The following is a 16,721-nucleotide window of genomic DNA, read 5'->3' on the forward strand; positions in this document are numbered from 1 at the left end:
CCTCTCCTCTCCTCTCCTCCCCTCTCTCTTCTCTCTCCTTCCCCTCCTGTCTTAGGGTTTCTGTTGCTATTAAGAGACTCCATGACCATGGCAACTCTTATAAAGGAAAACATTTAAGTGAGGTTGGCTCTCAGTTTCAGAGATTTAGTCTATTTGGGCACATGCAGGAAGACATGGTGGTGGAGAAGGAGGTGAGAGTTCTACATGTTGATCTGCAAGCAGCAGAAGGAGACTGTGTACCACACTGGACACAACTTGAGCATAGGAGACCTCTAAGTCCACCCCACAGTGACACCCTTCCTCCAGCAAGGCCAGCATCCTAATAGCGCCACTCCCTATGGGCCAAGAACTCACACACACGAGTCTATGGGGGCCATTCCCATTCAAACCACCACACCTCCCCTCCCTTCTCCTCTCTCCTACCCCTCTGACTATGGAACTGAAATATCTGAAACTGTGATTAAGATAATAACTCTTCCTTCTTATAAGTTGATTTTTAAAGATATATTGTCACCTGAATACAAAGGCAACTAGTACAGTCATTTACCAAATCCTTATTGAGGTACAACTGTGACTTGGGTGATGAGGATATAGTGGAGAACCATGGAACTAGTATTCTATTAGAGGGATGGGGAAAAAGCAGCATTTATACTTTAATATTATTTAATATTATTGCTTTACTTTATATATATAATATTATTGCATGTATATATGCTGGAGAAATGGCTTGATACTTAATGCTTCCTGCTCTTCCAGAGAACCATAGTTCAATTTTCAACACTCACATCAGGCTGCCCTCTTCCTGCTTCTGCAGACACCTGTATACACTTGTGCACAAGCACACATACATAAATAAAAATAAAATTATATATAAAATAACAGAAAAATATGTCAGATAAATGCAAGCAGGGAGTCTTAGTCATGGTTTGGTTAGTATTGCTGTGATGAAACACTATGACCAGAGGAACTTGGAGAGGAAAGGGTTTGTTTGGCTCACATTTCCATATCACTCTTCATCATCATAGGAAATCAGGACAGGAACTAAAACAGGGCAGGAGCTCGGAGGCAGAAGCTGATGCAGAGACCATGGAAGGGTGCTGCTTAGTGACTTGCTCCTCCAGGTTTTTCAGTCTGCTTTCTTATAAAACCCAGGACCACCAGCCCAGGGATGACCCCACCCACAATGGGCTGGTCCCTCCCACATCAGTCACTAATTAGGAAAATGCCTTACAGCCTGATCTTATGGAGGCATTTTCTCAATTGAGGTTCCTTCTTTTCCAGTGGCTCTAGCTTGTGTCAAGTTAACATAAAACTAGCCAGCACATACAGGGTAAAGGGGCTGGAGCTAAACATGGAGGAGGGAAGGTCTTACTAGGGGCATTTGATTAGAGATTTGCTCGAGGCATGAGTGGAAAGGCTTATGGGATACAGGGGAGCACTCCTGGTGAAGGACCTGAGTGCTGGAGAGTCAATGTGGAAGGTGGCGGGGCTGCAGTTGAGTGACAGCAGGGAGGTACTAACACGTGGGTTTGGGGAGCCCACCATGGGACTTTGATTTTTAATTGAGGAGGTAACACAGCAGGGTCAGAGGAGTGACATGGCCTGGATTACAGTTGAGAAGTTGACGCAGGACAGTATGGTGGGCCGTGGCTATAGCGAGGTAAGTAGACACCGAGACCACATTGGGGAAGCTGCGGCAGGGATCAAGATGGGTGTGGCTTAAGCTGGATTGTAAGAAGTAGGCAGAAGGACATATTTTGCAGAATTCTTTCAAGAGAAAATGTTATCTGCTTAGCATATTTTACAAGGGCTACCTCTGCCTTCTCAGTGTCTCTAAGGTACCCCAGGAGCTCCCGTGTTCCTGGAGCTGCTTGCTACCTCCTCCAAGCTTGGCTCAGTCTCTTACTGCCTGCCCTTCTTCTCCATTCAGGTGAGCTATTCCTCTCCACCCTGATTCCTGCAGCTGTCTCAATCTCTCTGTTAAATAACATTCTCTTTACTCTTCACTTTGTGGGAGTATACCATGCTCCCACAAAACAGACCGTGAGCTTCTTGGAGAAGGCTTAGTGGGTGGTTGTTGTTTGAATCAGTGCTTGGCCCATAAAAATACCCCAAACAATGTTTGTAACTACATTTGCATCTGCCTGTCTGTCTGTGTGCCTGTCTCTCTATCTATGAATAAGTACGTGTGTGTGTGTGCATGTGTGTATGTGTTTGTGGAGGGTAACCTTGTTACTTATTTTCTAATAACAGAAAAGTACAATGTATAATGAATGTATCATTGATTTTTTGCCATCAAGAAACCTCTTGGAAAGGAATATGCTTTCTCACATAGCAGCGTGAAGGCCAAGTTCATCATTTGCTATGAGCTTGTGTTAGTCAGTTTTGTATCACTCCAGCCGAAATCCCAAAGGCAGCTACCTTACCGAGGGGAAAGGATTAGCTGGCTCGCAATTTTGGAGGTTAACGGTCCAGGATTGGTTGATCTCAGTTATTTGGCAGGGAAGGCGACTGTAAGAACAAGACGTTTCATGTAGAGCAGGAGCAGGCAGAGAAACGGGCCAGACACTACTCTGCCCATAGCACGCTCTCAGAAGGACTGCCAAAGGGTCGGTGAGAAGTACGCAGACTCCCAGTGACCTCAAAGCTCATCGGGCACACTTCCCATGCTCAACCACTTCCAGAGGGCCAAGTTTTCAGTCACAGTGGCTTCTTGGAGGCCACAAGCTATATTCAAACTATAGAAGAGATATCTGAGTAAATATCTGTTTTGGAATTGATACATTATTTGGTCTTGTCTTTCATTTATTGATTATTCAAATGAGAAGAATTCCATTGCTGTAAATCTTACCTGTCTAGAAGTAATTTCCCATAGGAATTTTCCCAGGGATCAGACATCAGAGATTGTCTCAGTTTGGTATGAGAAGGGTGTGGACAGAAAGAAAAAGGAAAAAAGAAAAATGAAGAAGTGGACGTTAGGCTTTCTCGTCAAGGCCTGTGGCAGAGTAACAAAGCCACCACGACACAAACATTCACTCATGCCATCTATTATAAAACTAGCCCTTCACACACACAGTTAAAAACTTCTCTCCAGCGAACAGTAGACTTGGCAGTTACTTTAACAAAAGAGGATGAATTTACCACTACGTAGCAAATCTTGTAACAGATGTGGGATTTTGTGACGTTGACAGAAGAGATGTTGACGGTTGTTGGAATCACATGCAAGGCTCTTGGCAGATGGGAGTGGCCGAAACAGGAAAATAAGCAATAATTAACAGAGGAAAATGATGGAATACAAATTCATCAGGAAAGTTTGAAAATCAAATGATTCAAGGGGCCCTTGAGAGAAAAAATGAAGTCCTAAAATATTCTGTCATTTTTATGGAAGCAAAGGACAGCAAAATGTGGTCTCTTACTATCATAAAGCTGGATGAGAAAATTATGAGAAGAAATCTACTTATTTCATCCCTGGTTATTAAAAGAAATTTATAGCTGCAATTATAATTCCCATCTAAATAGATGACAAAGTAAGCCCCCTTTAATGATTTTCAGCTTGGGCTTTGAAAGGAAATCCCCAATGAAGTCTTACTCTCCAGTCCAACTATGTCTTCTGCACCGAGTTTCTGCTGAAAATGGAGTTACTCATACAAGTTTTGTTTTGTTTTTTTTTTTCCACCGCACATAATCCCGTGGATCCAGTCATGCACTCAAGATCAGGGCTCTTTCAGAGCACAGAAAACATTTTCAAGAAGTTGGGTGGTTGTTTGATTCCTGTCTTACAGTTAAACATCAAAGAAATCAGATGATACCATGTGCTGCTGCGGGCATGGAGCTCAAGAAGAAGGACAAAAGTCTGAGAACCCTGAGTTCCTGTCTAGTTCTCCACCTGGCGTTCTGTGGCTTCCCCCTAAAGTCCTCTAAACCTGAAGCTTAGCAATGATCCCTGGGACTCTGTTATACCTGTGAGGTTCTTAACATTAGAGCAAAGGTACCACTGGAAAATCTGAGATCATTTAGTCTCTTGATTAGAATGAAAGTGTAGACAACCAGGGGAAAAATGGAACACTTAGAAGCCTCCCTTGTTTGATAATGTATGGCCGAGTCTCAGAATTACATTGCATTTTGTTTGTATTCTAAAGGTTTTAGGCCCAAAGCATTAAAACAGCAGATAATTCAGAAAGCATTTATATTTAGCTTTGTGAAACTTTAAAGAATATATCTGGTGGTAGATTTATCTTTCCTAAATATGTCTTATTTAGAAAAATATTTAAAATCAGTTTGTCTTCCCTCAGCATAGATTGCTAATGGTGGGTGGTAAAGGAAGTCAGCTTTGAATTAAAAATTTACCTTAGATAATCCACTGAGCCAAGAATTTGCATAGGGATGTTACAGAGGGACCTGCATTCTAAATCTCAAACACATTTGTTGTTCAGAAGCCTTCCAGGGCTTTAAAGTAGTAAAGTGGCTTGACGCTTTCCAAGACACAGAATTTTTAAGTCGTTAAGAAAGCACTCAAAATTTAGAGAGAGATTTTTTTTAGCTATTAAAAAGACAGTATCAATTAAAAAGGCAAATAGAAAAGAACCCCGCTTGTCACGTACTGCAGCATGCTGAATTGCTCCCTTTTCTCTTCTCGATGCTACAGCTGTCTAACAGATGGCAGACACAAATACTGCACAAATGACTGTCACATCGCACACACGTCTTCCTAATGGAGCTCCTGTGTGTTGGGGTGTCCACTGAACACTCCCCGCTGAGGGGAACCTGACCGCCAGTCCTCCATCAGAACCACTGGGAAGAGGGAAGAGCTTTGAGATGTGCTAGCTGTGAAAGACCACACCTACCCCAGGAAGTCACACAGCTGATGGCCCAACATCACAAAGCCTTCCCTAAATTCCTATTTAAAGGAGCGAAAACAAACAGACAGACAGATCACTTCTTCAGGTCCCTGGGAAGCTGGTAGAAACCCTCCTGGAGTACACCGGGAAGAACAGCAAAGTGGCTAAGTCTAATATAGTTCTGGCTACAGGGAAGAGAACCACCTTTGTGAGGGGTGGGGGGGATGAGGTAGGGGGGTGGCTCTTGCAGTGGTGGTAGAGTTGGGGAGGTGTCCAGAGTCCAGAAAAAGTAGAGAAGAACCAACAGAATCTGGTGGTTAACTAAAGGAGATAGCAAGACATGAGTGATTGTTTGGGAGAGAGAGAGAGAGAGAGAGAGAGAGAGAGAGAGAGAGAGAGAGAGCAGCAAGTGATGGGATCCCTTGCAGGTAGGAAAGCTAAAACAGGTGGCAACTGGTTAAAGACAGATGCGGAGGGGATGTCAAACAGGCCACGCAGAACTCAGGAGCAGGCTGTAGACTCATGTTTTAGAGGGTCTTGTCTTCCAAAGTGCTTCCATGATTTGCATGTCATTTAATTACACCATTATCGCTTTAGACATCCACAGGGCAGACACAGTGTGGCCCGAATTTCACTGGTAGAAGCTGAAACAAAAAGACATTCAGCAACTTAGCTTAGTTCTTGTTGCCAAGAACAAAGGCATTGCATGAGACATGGACACGTGGTCCCGTTTTTCTGTCTCTAAGCCATCCTGGTTGTTGTAATCGGACTTAAAATACCATTTTTGTTTTCCTAAAGTAGAGCAGGAAACAGTTTGTCTCTTAGCTGAGAGCTCGGACTTCATAAGCATTGATAGGCTATAAGTAAAGTTTGCTATTGTCTCTCGGGTTATCTCCAGTCCAAGGGGAATTCAGGGCCAGTCACCGTTTCCACTAATCTACACTTGGTAGGTGGAGTAGAGGGGGTAGAGACCCAGCCTATACTTTCTGCAGAAAATGAGTCGATTTGTGTCTGCTCAGGGAAGGGGCAGCCCTACTATCATGGAGTCCCAGCAGGGACAATCATAGTCACACTGACTCCCAGTTCAGCCTTTGCTGTGGCCCTGTGGTCTTTCATCTCTCACTCTTGCAGGGTAGCTGTCTGGGAGCTTGGCCTTTTAGCAATGTCTCGGCGTGCAGGAACCTAACTACCTAGGCATAAAAACCCATCACTCACACTTCAGATCTATCATTGGCTCCCCCAAGATCCTTCTGTCACAAAACCAAGGCACAATAGCTAGTTTTTTGAGGGAACATCTGGTGACCTAAGAGCCGTGTTAAAAGCAGGATTTTCGAGAGAACCCTGTGCCCCGGGAGGCGCATGTGTGGAGCTAGGGGTAAGACTTCAGGCTGCTCACGCCTTCGTTTGGCCCAGGGACTGAAGGTTTAAGATGTTTTCGTTGTGAATTTTTGGGTACCCCCTCCTCTTTTCAGCTCCACACATACGTTTTTCTCCTTTTATTAACTTGACATGAAACACATCCCTCCTCAGCTGCAACACACACTCTCTTTTCAGTAGGAGAAGGTGAACATGGTTGTACTTTGGGCTCAACGAACATCTTGAACTACTTTTCAGATGTTGTGGGTGAAGCCAAACCCTAAATAGCTTTAGCTGAACACTTTCCCCTAATTTCTGGGCCTGCGCGTCTATAAAGGGAAACACATTCCACGCGGCTCTTCTTTTACATAGCCCTAATTCCCCAAGAGATTATTTTCTGAGACTTGGTTGAGGTTCCAGAAACCTCACGAACCTCTTTATCCTTCAGCAAAATATATATTTTTTTCAGCTTATAGTCACACTGAACAAAGATCATAACTCAATCATCAATGCTTTCTTCTAACAGTGCACCTGGGGGTTTACAATCGAACAGCGTACCAGGGACAAAGTTCTCCAATCTCCAGTTTTCCAAACCCCTAGAGGCTGTGTAGTTAGGACACACACACATACACACACCACATGTATGCAGTTTCTTCTGGCTGATTTCAATGGACTCATACAGATTTACAGATGTCCATGCAGACCTGAGTTAGGTCCTTGGGGATGTAGACTATGGTTACTTTGGCATAGATGTCTTTTAAAACTGGGAAGTTCAAAAAGTGTCTGTGGCCTGTTAGGAAAAAGGGTCAAAGAGAGGCGAGGGGACAGGCAGGCAAGGAGGAGGTCACGAGGTTGAAGGAGTTCCCAGGAAAGCCAGAATAGGGCGAGGAAAAAACTGGCAACACCAGCTGTTAGGAAACAGTCTGAGATGGACTAAGACCACATAAAATGGAGCCACTGTGGTGAGGAGCAGTTCACGTTCCCCGAATCATTCGCCACACATCTGTCCCTTGAGATTGTAGGTGACTGCTGCAGGAGGTGAGCTTTTCTGAGGGGAGTCGTTTTCCGCATACCAAAGGACAAAGCTGGTAGAGAAAATTTCCCAGAGCTAGTGTCCTTGCAGGCCACTGGGGACTTCAGCCAGAGATGGTGGGAAAGCTACAGGCACTGATTTGATTTTTAAAGATTGTAGTCCAAAAGGCAAGAGGCCCCAAGTACCAGTTACTGAAAATGCACAAACACTTCAACTGGGGGGAAGTGGAGGAAGTTCCTAGCACAGCTGAACAAAGAAGCCGCCCGTAAAGGAGGTGGGGCTCCTTCTCTACCCCAGAAGTTTCCTTCTACCTAGCCTCAAGGCCTGGAGTTTCTGGATGAATCAGTCCACAGGAAATGGCTGTGATGTCACCTCAGCCTGGCCACGAATGAAATGATGTGGAGCCTGAATGGAGGCCTCACCTTCCCAGGGACTTTGGCTATTGCTCCATTATAAATCTGCAGAATCCATTCTCCTGGGTTCCCTCCAACTGACTCAAGTCGGCTTCGCTCACAGTATTGAATTTTTCATGTTTGGCAGAAGAATTACCACCTTAGGGAGGGGACAGCTGAAGAGAGATCAGTCAGTCTCTGTTGCGCCTGATGATTAGAAAATGGTTCTCAACACATGTGTATATATGATTAATAGTGAGAAATGAAGGGTTTGAACTTGGGATTCAGCTGTTTAGTTTTCAGTACTGCTGTGATTTCCACACACTCCATTCCTACACACCCCGCCCTGAAGGGAGCAGTCTGTCTGGGTCTTGATTTTATATGCACAATTCAGAGGGACAAGCGCCAAACATGGTGCCAGTCTGGAGCGATGGAGTCAGGCACTGGGGAAAGGGAGCTCTAGGATGGGGCTTTTCTTCCCTGTCTCCAGAAATAGTGGGCGTTGACTGAGCAAAACTTAGGATAGTTCCCGTTCTTTCCATCACGGCAGACAAAAGTGAACCAAAAGCTTGTCACCTGTTCAAACCCTAACTGTCGGTTCACAGCAGGGACGGAGAAGCCTTCTCAAGCCCCTGGGTCTAGCTGGCTGATGATTTCATGACTCTGGCCCCTGATTTGGTGTTGCCTATCCACAGGGAAAACCCAGTGGCCTGCAATCAGCACAGCCATCTTCACGCACACCAATTGCTTTTCCCCATACGTCCCCATCAAAGTCAGTGTCCCATGAAAGCAGACGGAGACCTACCCTCTCCTGCTCCCATCGGAGGAGATCTACAATGAGGCGGAGAGGGGCTTGGTTTATACATATTTTATTATGGTTGGCTGTGGTTGTCACTGAGATGAAAATTACTTCCAGATTACAGTAAAATTCACCCTCTATTAGGGAAAGTGATTGGATCACTGGACATATTTAAATCCCCAAATCTGGGACTACGTATCAAGGCGTGAAAGAAGCAGGGGCTACACAGGTCGGGATGAGAGTAATGCTGGGAACCGGAGAGCTTAAACATAGCGCTCTTGGTTTAAAGGGACTGCTGAACCTCGGAAAAGATTCGTACCCTGTTTGTAACGATGCCACGGCTTCACCAGGGATGCAAAGCATCCCTGTCTCAAAGATAGATCATAGCAACAGTGCTGGTGAGATTTGTGCTTACGATATTGATAAAGGCTAAGCTTGGAAAGCAGTGCCTGCCTGCTGTCGGTAGCGATGTATCAATAAGAAAAAGTAAACGAATGGGGCAAAGAGGTTTAAATGGACTCCGTGAAAATGGCAGCTCCTCTGGTGTGGTCGGCCATCTGGACCTCTAGGCTCACCAGCCTCCGATCCACTGTGATGTGGCTCTTAGGAGTTTTTGCCTTGCTGAAGCTCCATTTCCTATTTCCAGAAATTTTGAGAACTGTGAGCAACCTAGCTTAATCCCAGGGTCTTACTACGTGGCGCCTAGCACTATGCTTGATTAAGGTCGCTTAATCGGGCAGAGGGAGGGGCAAGTGGTTCTGCTTCCCACGAAAAGCCTTTATTCAGGGCCAGCTTCCAGGGTGGATGGCCACGATTGATTGGTTGGTTGGTCTTGGTGTTGGGATGTCCTTTTGGAAGATGCTCCCAGAGCTTTCGAGAATCCATTGCCAGTGAGTAAGCAACAGTACTACAGGACAACAGTCGCCAGGGAGTTGAAATTGCAGCAGTAGCCGTGGGGATCTGGCAGAAGAAAAAATATGGACAGGGGTCTGGCCCCTAAATTGCTCCATCTAGTAAATGGCAAGGTTCTTGGCAAAAAGCCTCCCTGTTCTTATCACAGTGAACAGAAGGGAGGAGAGGGAAGAGGAAGGGTCAACTGTTTAGTGAAATGCTACTAACTCAGGATTCATGAATTCAGGCAGCACTTCATATATTATAAATAAAAGTATTTATATATTTTATTAAATAATATTTTATATATATATATATATATGTATGTATTTATCAGTGGTTCCGCAGAAACATACGGCATAGAGACAATGGTCCCCCAGTGCCATGTAAAAGGAACATATTTCCTTTGTTTTTGATAAGAGTTCCAAACAACCTTGGAAATAGTTTGCCAAACCTTTGGGAGACTTGAGCTGAGCATGATTGGAACATATGACTGCATGCATCCAAGTGTAAATGATCATTTTTAGTAAACCATAGCATGGAGTGCCTTGTTTATTCCACAGGGAAGGCTGATTTTCCTGGGATTAACACTTTATTCCTTTCGTTCTTCTTAATAAGTCTTGAGTTATCCCTGTCTCTGGTAATCTGAAGATGCGATTCCTGGATGACTTGGAGTCAGCCAGAATCTCTTGTCAGAATTCTTTGCCCAGCTTTATCATTGCAGGGTGATAGCCTACAGGGCCATTCTTGTCTCAAAGGGTGACATGCTGGTGACATGGGAATGCCAATGCATTGAAGCAGGGTGTGGGGTGGGGGTGTGTGGCGTCTCTGGACGAGGACTAGCAAGGTGAGGCAGTGGTGCTGTGAGCCAGGGAGCAGGAGGAGGTAGAGAAGTAGGCAGGGAGCGGTTCTGAAGCAGCGGTATTGCAATATCGCATTGCAGAGCCTGGATGTAGAAGGCTTGGCTCTGATGACAGCCCTCTCGGCTTCCGGCCAATCAGAGTGCAGTAACCAGGTGAGCCCACGTCTCAGGAATGTCTTCCTCCACCACAGAATTCTTACAGAAATTCCAGCTCCTGCCAGAGGCCTCGACAGGGAAAGGAAATGAGGTCTGTATGTCGAGAACGCTGCACGGTAAGATGGGTGTGGGAACATCCCCGTCCCCGGGAGAAAGAAGGCTCGTTTCTCACGAAGCAGCCATTCCCGATGGCTGATTGGCTTTATCCATGCTCTATCAATCTGCCACCTTTTCGGAGAACTAAAGCTAGTGCAAATATTTTATATTGCTATCTGATAGTTTGAAACAGTCATATTTCATCAGACCCACTTTGTCATATTTTCAACAGAGAGGCTAAAGAACTGCCCACCAAATATAAGGCAAAGGAAAAAAAAAAACCAAAAAACCCTCTGTGTTCCTCATTAGCCACAGACTTTAAATTAGCTTGTTAAACATTCTCAGCATAGAGAGAATGTTAGGTAAAACAGCCATCACAACTGTGGAAACTCGAAGTGCATGCTAGGAAGTGTTCACACTTCAGACATGAGTGGATTCTGGTCTCTTGGTTGCCTCCACCTAAATTTACATGAGAACAAGAGGAGAAAGTCTGAGCCACAGAATTAAAGTCTCCGGAAAACTGTCCCCACCTTGTCAGGACTTGGCAGAGACTTTCCTGAGGCAGATGATCAGTTCCTTCTCAGGAGGTCTCCTCTAGGTCACCCTCCTTGGTCAGTGTGCTGGTCTCAGTGAATACACACTAATGTTCACCCAACCAAACCAAAAACCACATCCTAACACTAACCCTAACCCTCTAAATATAATCCCAACCCCAAACCTCATCCTAGCCCTAACCCTCTAAATATAACACTAACCCCAAACCTCATCCTCACCCTCTATCTCTACCTCTGACTAGAACGAGTTTTTCGACATAACTTCATTTACTAGTAAATCAGCATCACTAAGACAATGAGATCCAGACAATCACCTAAAGAAAACACTTTGCCACCTCAAAGGTCAGCGTCCTGGCTGTTCCCCCAATTTCCAGACTACGGGGAGTAGGTGTGACAGCTTGCTAGGAGCCTTCATCTCAAGATCACATCCAGACTTTGCTTTGTGGGTGACATCAGCAGTCACAGCCAGTTGGATCTCTGTTTTCCAGGTGCAGCCCGGCTGCAGACAGACACGGGGCCTTACAGGATTGGCAGGGGTGGACAGGAGCGACAAGGGACGAGAGTGACTGTGAACGGGAGCTTGTTCTGAGTTTTAACAGGAAAGGGGGTTTCCCGGTGTTCTGGGTTCCTTACCTGTGCCTGGAATCAAGGTGCCTTCCAGACAGTCTTGCTCTCCACAGACAAGACCTGAGAGAGGTGTTGCCCTTTCCTCCAGGTGGGAGGCGCCACTGGCAGGCTAGTGCAGACACAGACGTTTTGTATTGGTGTTATAGCTGTAGGCTCTTCTGCCTTCTGTTTGAATGAGGGCCTTTAAGTCCCTCCCAGTGATGACCAGAAACCCCTCCCAGGGTGTAGGGCAAAGCCTTGGACATTGGAAGCCTTTGGGTCCTCGGTCTCCTCTCTGCCTGTTTTACCCTCACCCATGCACTTCCTTCAGGCTAGCTTTGGGATTTTACATCCTTTGTGCTGTTTCTATCCCCAGTATCTTTTGGGGGTGGGTGGGGGAAACATGAAAGAGGGAGTAGCCTCAGGTGCTAGGCCCCTTCAGTCAGGGCTGGAATGTGGGTCTGAGAGGGAAGCGAAGGCTGACCAGGCCGTGAGAAAGTCAGGTGAAAGGACTGACCTGAACCGCCTGCTGTGAACAGGCTTCTGAAAGCTGGGACTTCCCCTATCCAACAGGTCCTCTGGGCTTGTCCTACCCAAAAGCTGATGGCTGTGGCTGACTCCTGCTGTTTTGATGCCGCAGGCAGTGCAACTGGCTCTCCCCGCCCCCAGACTGCTTTGGTCTCCATTCAAGAATGTGGTGGAATCAGGTGGCCTAGTAGGGGCTTGGCCTCTGTCCCCTCAAATGATACCCACATTACCATTCTGCTCCCAAAGTAGGAAAGAAGGCCAAACGTTTACCCAGGAAAGAACAAGTGGTCCCACCCTCTTCTGAGAGGATGAATGTGCTCAGAAATCACACACACTCCCCATATGTGAGAGCAGACAGTAACAGCCACACATAAGAAGGATCTAAGAACTCATAAAATTGAACAACAGCCACCAACAAAACCCACCAGCCTGTAACCCCGGACACTGACTGCCTGTGGAGCAGAGAAGTTATGCTTGAAGGTTTCCCAGGCCGAGCCACAGCATCACACAGGGCTGGTTCAGAAAGCCGCCCAGGCCAAATGTGAGTGTCAGTCTTGGGTGAAATTTGATACACCTCCAATAACTATGGATAAAGCAAGCACAGACTCTTCAAATCAGGGGTGGGTCCTGCTTTGTGAAAATGACTTGTTTGGGGAGCAGACTTGAAAGGGTGCTGCCCAGATGTGTTTTAAGATCCTCTGGGCCCAGCACAGCTGTGGCCTCCAGGCTGTCTTGGGATGGAGTCAGGCCACGCCCACAGCTGCAGCCTAGCCTGGCAATCTGAAACTCCCCCAGGGCCAACTGCTGTGAAAAGAGCGGTTTATTACACAAAATAAAACACAATGCCAGCTCATCTTTACAGTTTCACGGTCCGCCTCAGGGAACAGAAAAAGAGTTTTATTTTTCACCTCGTGTGTGCAATGCACCAGCCATGTTGTCCCGGGGCCAGTTTGGGAGGAATATCTGGAAGGTTCTCTGCTGTGCTGAGGACTCACTGGTGGTGGATCTGCCTACAGCTGCTCCCCTGGGCAGAGGAAGAGGCATTTGCCATGCACTTCATGGGGATGGTGAGTCCTCTGGGCTGAAGCTGGACCGAGACACAGTGCCTTTGATGTCATAGTCACGTCCTCCATCACTTCAAAGATGATGGGTTTGGACCAAGAGGTTGCCTTTCTATTAAATTTTAGAAGCTTGTTCAACTAGATTTCTGGTTTTAAGAGCACACTTAAAAGAAAATGATGTGCCCCAAAGACTATAACATTGGAATTCTGAGGCAGATATTGAAGTTTTCTGCTCTCACTGAAACACAGACAAGAGACAATAAAAGTCTATTGTTGGAAGGCTGGGCAGAGGACTCAATGGTTACGCGCTGCACTAGCATGAGACCTGAGTTTCAGCCCCCAGCAGCCGTGGCCAAAGTTGAGGGTGGATACCTGCCATCTCAGTGCTGGGAGGTTAGAGGCAAGAGGATCCCGGGATTTGCTGGCCAGCCAGTTCAGCTGAACCAAAGAGCCCCATGGTCATGAGAGAAATCTCCAAGAGTAAGACGAAGAGTACTTGAGGAAGATACTCAGTGTTGACCTCTGACCTCCACGTCTACACACACTGACACTGTATAATACACTACATGCACCATGCACACACACACACACACACACGTATGCTTGCACCCCCCCCAAGCATATTGTCAAATCAAGCATCAGAACTCAGAACTACAGGACGAAACTATGTTATTTAGCCAATAGACTGACTTTGTGTGTGTGTGTGTGTGTGTGTAAACTGGGAAATGACTCATGGTTTTTTTATTTTCCCTCAATGTCTAATGTGTTGAGTTGTAGCCAGGACCCAGGAAAACTACATGCTTGCTCTCTGCAGAGAAGAGGCCAGCCTGCACATGCATGTAAGAGTTTCTGCGATACTTATCGGAAGGAAACATGAACTAAGTTGGTCGACCAGATGTTTTGTCTACACAATGCTGAGTGTTAGAAGGCAAATAGTAAAGTTTTCTCCCTTCCCTGTGGTTACTTGGTGTCATATAGATGAAACACTCCAAAGGATGAATGAAGGCCCTCCTTTTCTGTTCCGCTATTTATGACATATGATATACAGAAGCAGCTGGAGAAGAGTTTAATGCGAAGCTCAGAATGAGGAAACAGAAGCAGGAGACGAGAGAAGAAAACACAGCAAGGTTGAGGACCGGTTGCCCACATCCCTGGTAACACAACCCTCCAGGTGCGCAAGCAGGGGAGCTTGCTTGAAAGAGGCAATGCCACCTTCTAATGGCAGAAATGCATGCAAAAAACATGGACTAAAACAGCTTCCTCTCTTCCCTTAGCTTGGAGTCTTTGTCCCTACCCTTACATAGTGGCCATGGGAAGTCAACAAAAGGAGAAAGAGCTCAGTAATAAAATAGATGTCAACATGAAGACAGAGGATTCAAGGTTTCTTACAACTGCCCTTCTGTCTCCCGCCACCTTCCCCTCTGCCCCTGGGAATGCTCCCAACCCAGAGGACATTCCTACTAAAGCCCCTGTTCTGCCTGACCAGGGTAGTGTTTGCCTCCTTGGGTGTATGACTGCCTGAGTGCACGTGCGTGTGCCGTTTGTTTGCTTAGAGGTACTTGCTTACTTTTAATCTCAAGAACGACTTGCTATAAATTCTAGTCACGTTTCCCGCCTTTCCTAATCGACGTTGTGCCTGTCAGATTTTCACTGTCCTAAAGTTTTACCTCCCCCGACTCCCTCCCCACACTGTTCTCCCCGTCTGTAACACAAATGCCTACTTTTTTTTTAATTTTCCCTAGTTTAATTAGTGCATGAATTCATTTTGATTGATGAATTGATGTGGTTTATTGGCATGAAGTCTTCCCTTGCCTCCCCGTGCCGTGTGTGTAATAGAAACGGCTTGGGCAGGCGACACCTGCTTTGATGCTGCCGACGTTCTGATGCAGATGTGAGGGGCCAGCCCTTCAGCTGGGCTTCTCTGGTGTCTAGGGAGACTTCATCGCTGCTGGTGGGGTGGGGGCGGATTGGTGGTGAACAGAGGCTGGGGGCGGTGGTATGGGGAAAGCTATGGCTGAGAAACAATGTAGCTTAGGACTCCATTTTTACATTTTATTGGGCTGAATTTGAAACAGTCATTGTTCTACGATGGACCCAGAAGGGAAAGCGACCTTGACTCTCTGCCATCGGTAGTGAGGCATTGTGAATGAGCTCAATGGACTGAAAATTTCCAACTCCTCTTGCCAAAGACTTAAGCTGAAATTAGCACGCAGTTGGTAACAATTTGATTTCTGGTTTCACTTTAATCAGTGAGGATTAATGGTTAAAAATTTTATTTCTAATCTCACTTTAGCCGGACTAACAAAGCCGTCACTTTCCTGGAACTGCTAAATGAAGAAGGATTTATAAGCTCCTGGAGAGAAGAAAAGCGAAAGTGCGGAGGCCCCCACTTTTCAGACTATAAAATGTTCAAATTCCCACAATGGTCTCGGAGCCTTGTTTGTAGAGCCACTGCCCCTGGATTCAGCAACAGCGAGGGCTGGGCGAGGACAGAGATGTTCGTGTTTTCTGGGTGGCGTCGGCACTCCTGAGGGAAGTAGAGTACTCTTCCTAGAGAAACCAAGACTGAAGAGGAGACAGGACTCCAGGTGTGAAGGGAGTATTGATTACAGATTCTCAACCGTTTTCGGAGTCTCACCTGGGTCAACCCTTCTCACAGCCCTCCCAGGGTCTTCTGTTCAATAAAGATTACAAAATGGCTAAAGTCTCTCTACTCAGCAAAGAATTTGTTGAATGAATTTTTTTCCCCTAACGGATTCTCTCTGTCCTCTTTCTTGCAAACTTGACCTTACCTTCTCAACCTGTTTCTCACCTACCCTATCTCACCTCTCCATTGAAGGTTTGGAGGGCTGAGTTCGCGCTCTCATTTCCCATCAGTCCCACTACGCTCTGCACGGCGGCTCTAGTGCCCAGTTAAGGTCCGAGTGGGTACATTAGTGGTGATGGTTCTGGGACGGGGCGGGAGGGGGTTCACTACAGATGGTTGTGAGCCACCATGAGGTTACTGGGAATTGAACTCGGACCTCTAGAAGAGCAGCCACTGTTCTTGACCACTGAGCCATCTCTCCAGTAGTCCCATCTCTTCGGGAGGCTGAGAGAGGAGCATCGCTTGGGTCCAGGAGTTCTGGACTGTAGTGCGCTGTGCCGATCGGGTTTCCGCCCTAAGTTCGGCATCAATATGGTGACCTCCCGGGAGCAGGGGACCACCAGGTTGCCTAAGGAGGTCGGAAACAGAGCAGGTCAAAACTCCCGTGCTGATCAGTAGTGGGATGGCGCCTGTGAATAGCCACTGCACTCCAGCCTGGGTAACATAGCAAGAAAGAGGTCCGAGGTCCGCTAATCACCCAGAGCAAGCACACACCTGGTCTGTCTTAGTTTTTTTCCTGGGTTCCAGGTAGCCATGCCTTAACTAGATTCCACTTCTTAAAGGTGATTGGTTAACAGAGCTTCCCCCACGGTGGGGGGGGGGCTTCAAAGTTCCTTTTTTTCCCCAACTCTGTGGTCCTACAGATTTAATGGAAGGGGACGTTGACTTCTTTGACCTTTTCT

The 16,721-nt window shown here is 46.4% G+C and overlaps 1 pseudogene; it reads left to right on the forward strand.

Annotated features, from left to right (window-relative positions):
• Nucleotides 1–16,229: 16,229 nt before the first annotated feature.
• Nucleotides 16,230–16,493, forward strand: LOC148118732 (signal recognition particle RNA; annotated as a pseudogene).
• Nucleotides 16,494–16,721: the final 228 nt, after the last annotated feature.

This window comes from Myodes glareolus, chromosome 21 (assembly GCF_982192425.1).
Source record: "Myodes glareolus chromosome 21, mMyoGla1.1, whole genome shotgun sequence".
Classification (NCBI taxonomy): domain Eukaryota; kingdom Metazoa; phylum Chordata; class Mammalia; order Rodentia; family Cricetidae; genus Myodes; species Myodes glareolus.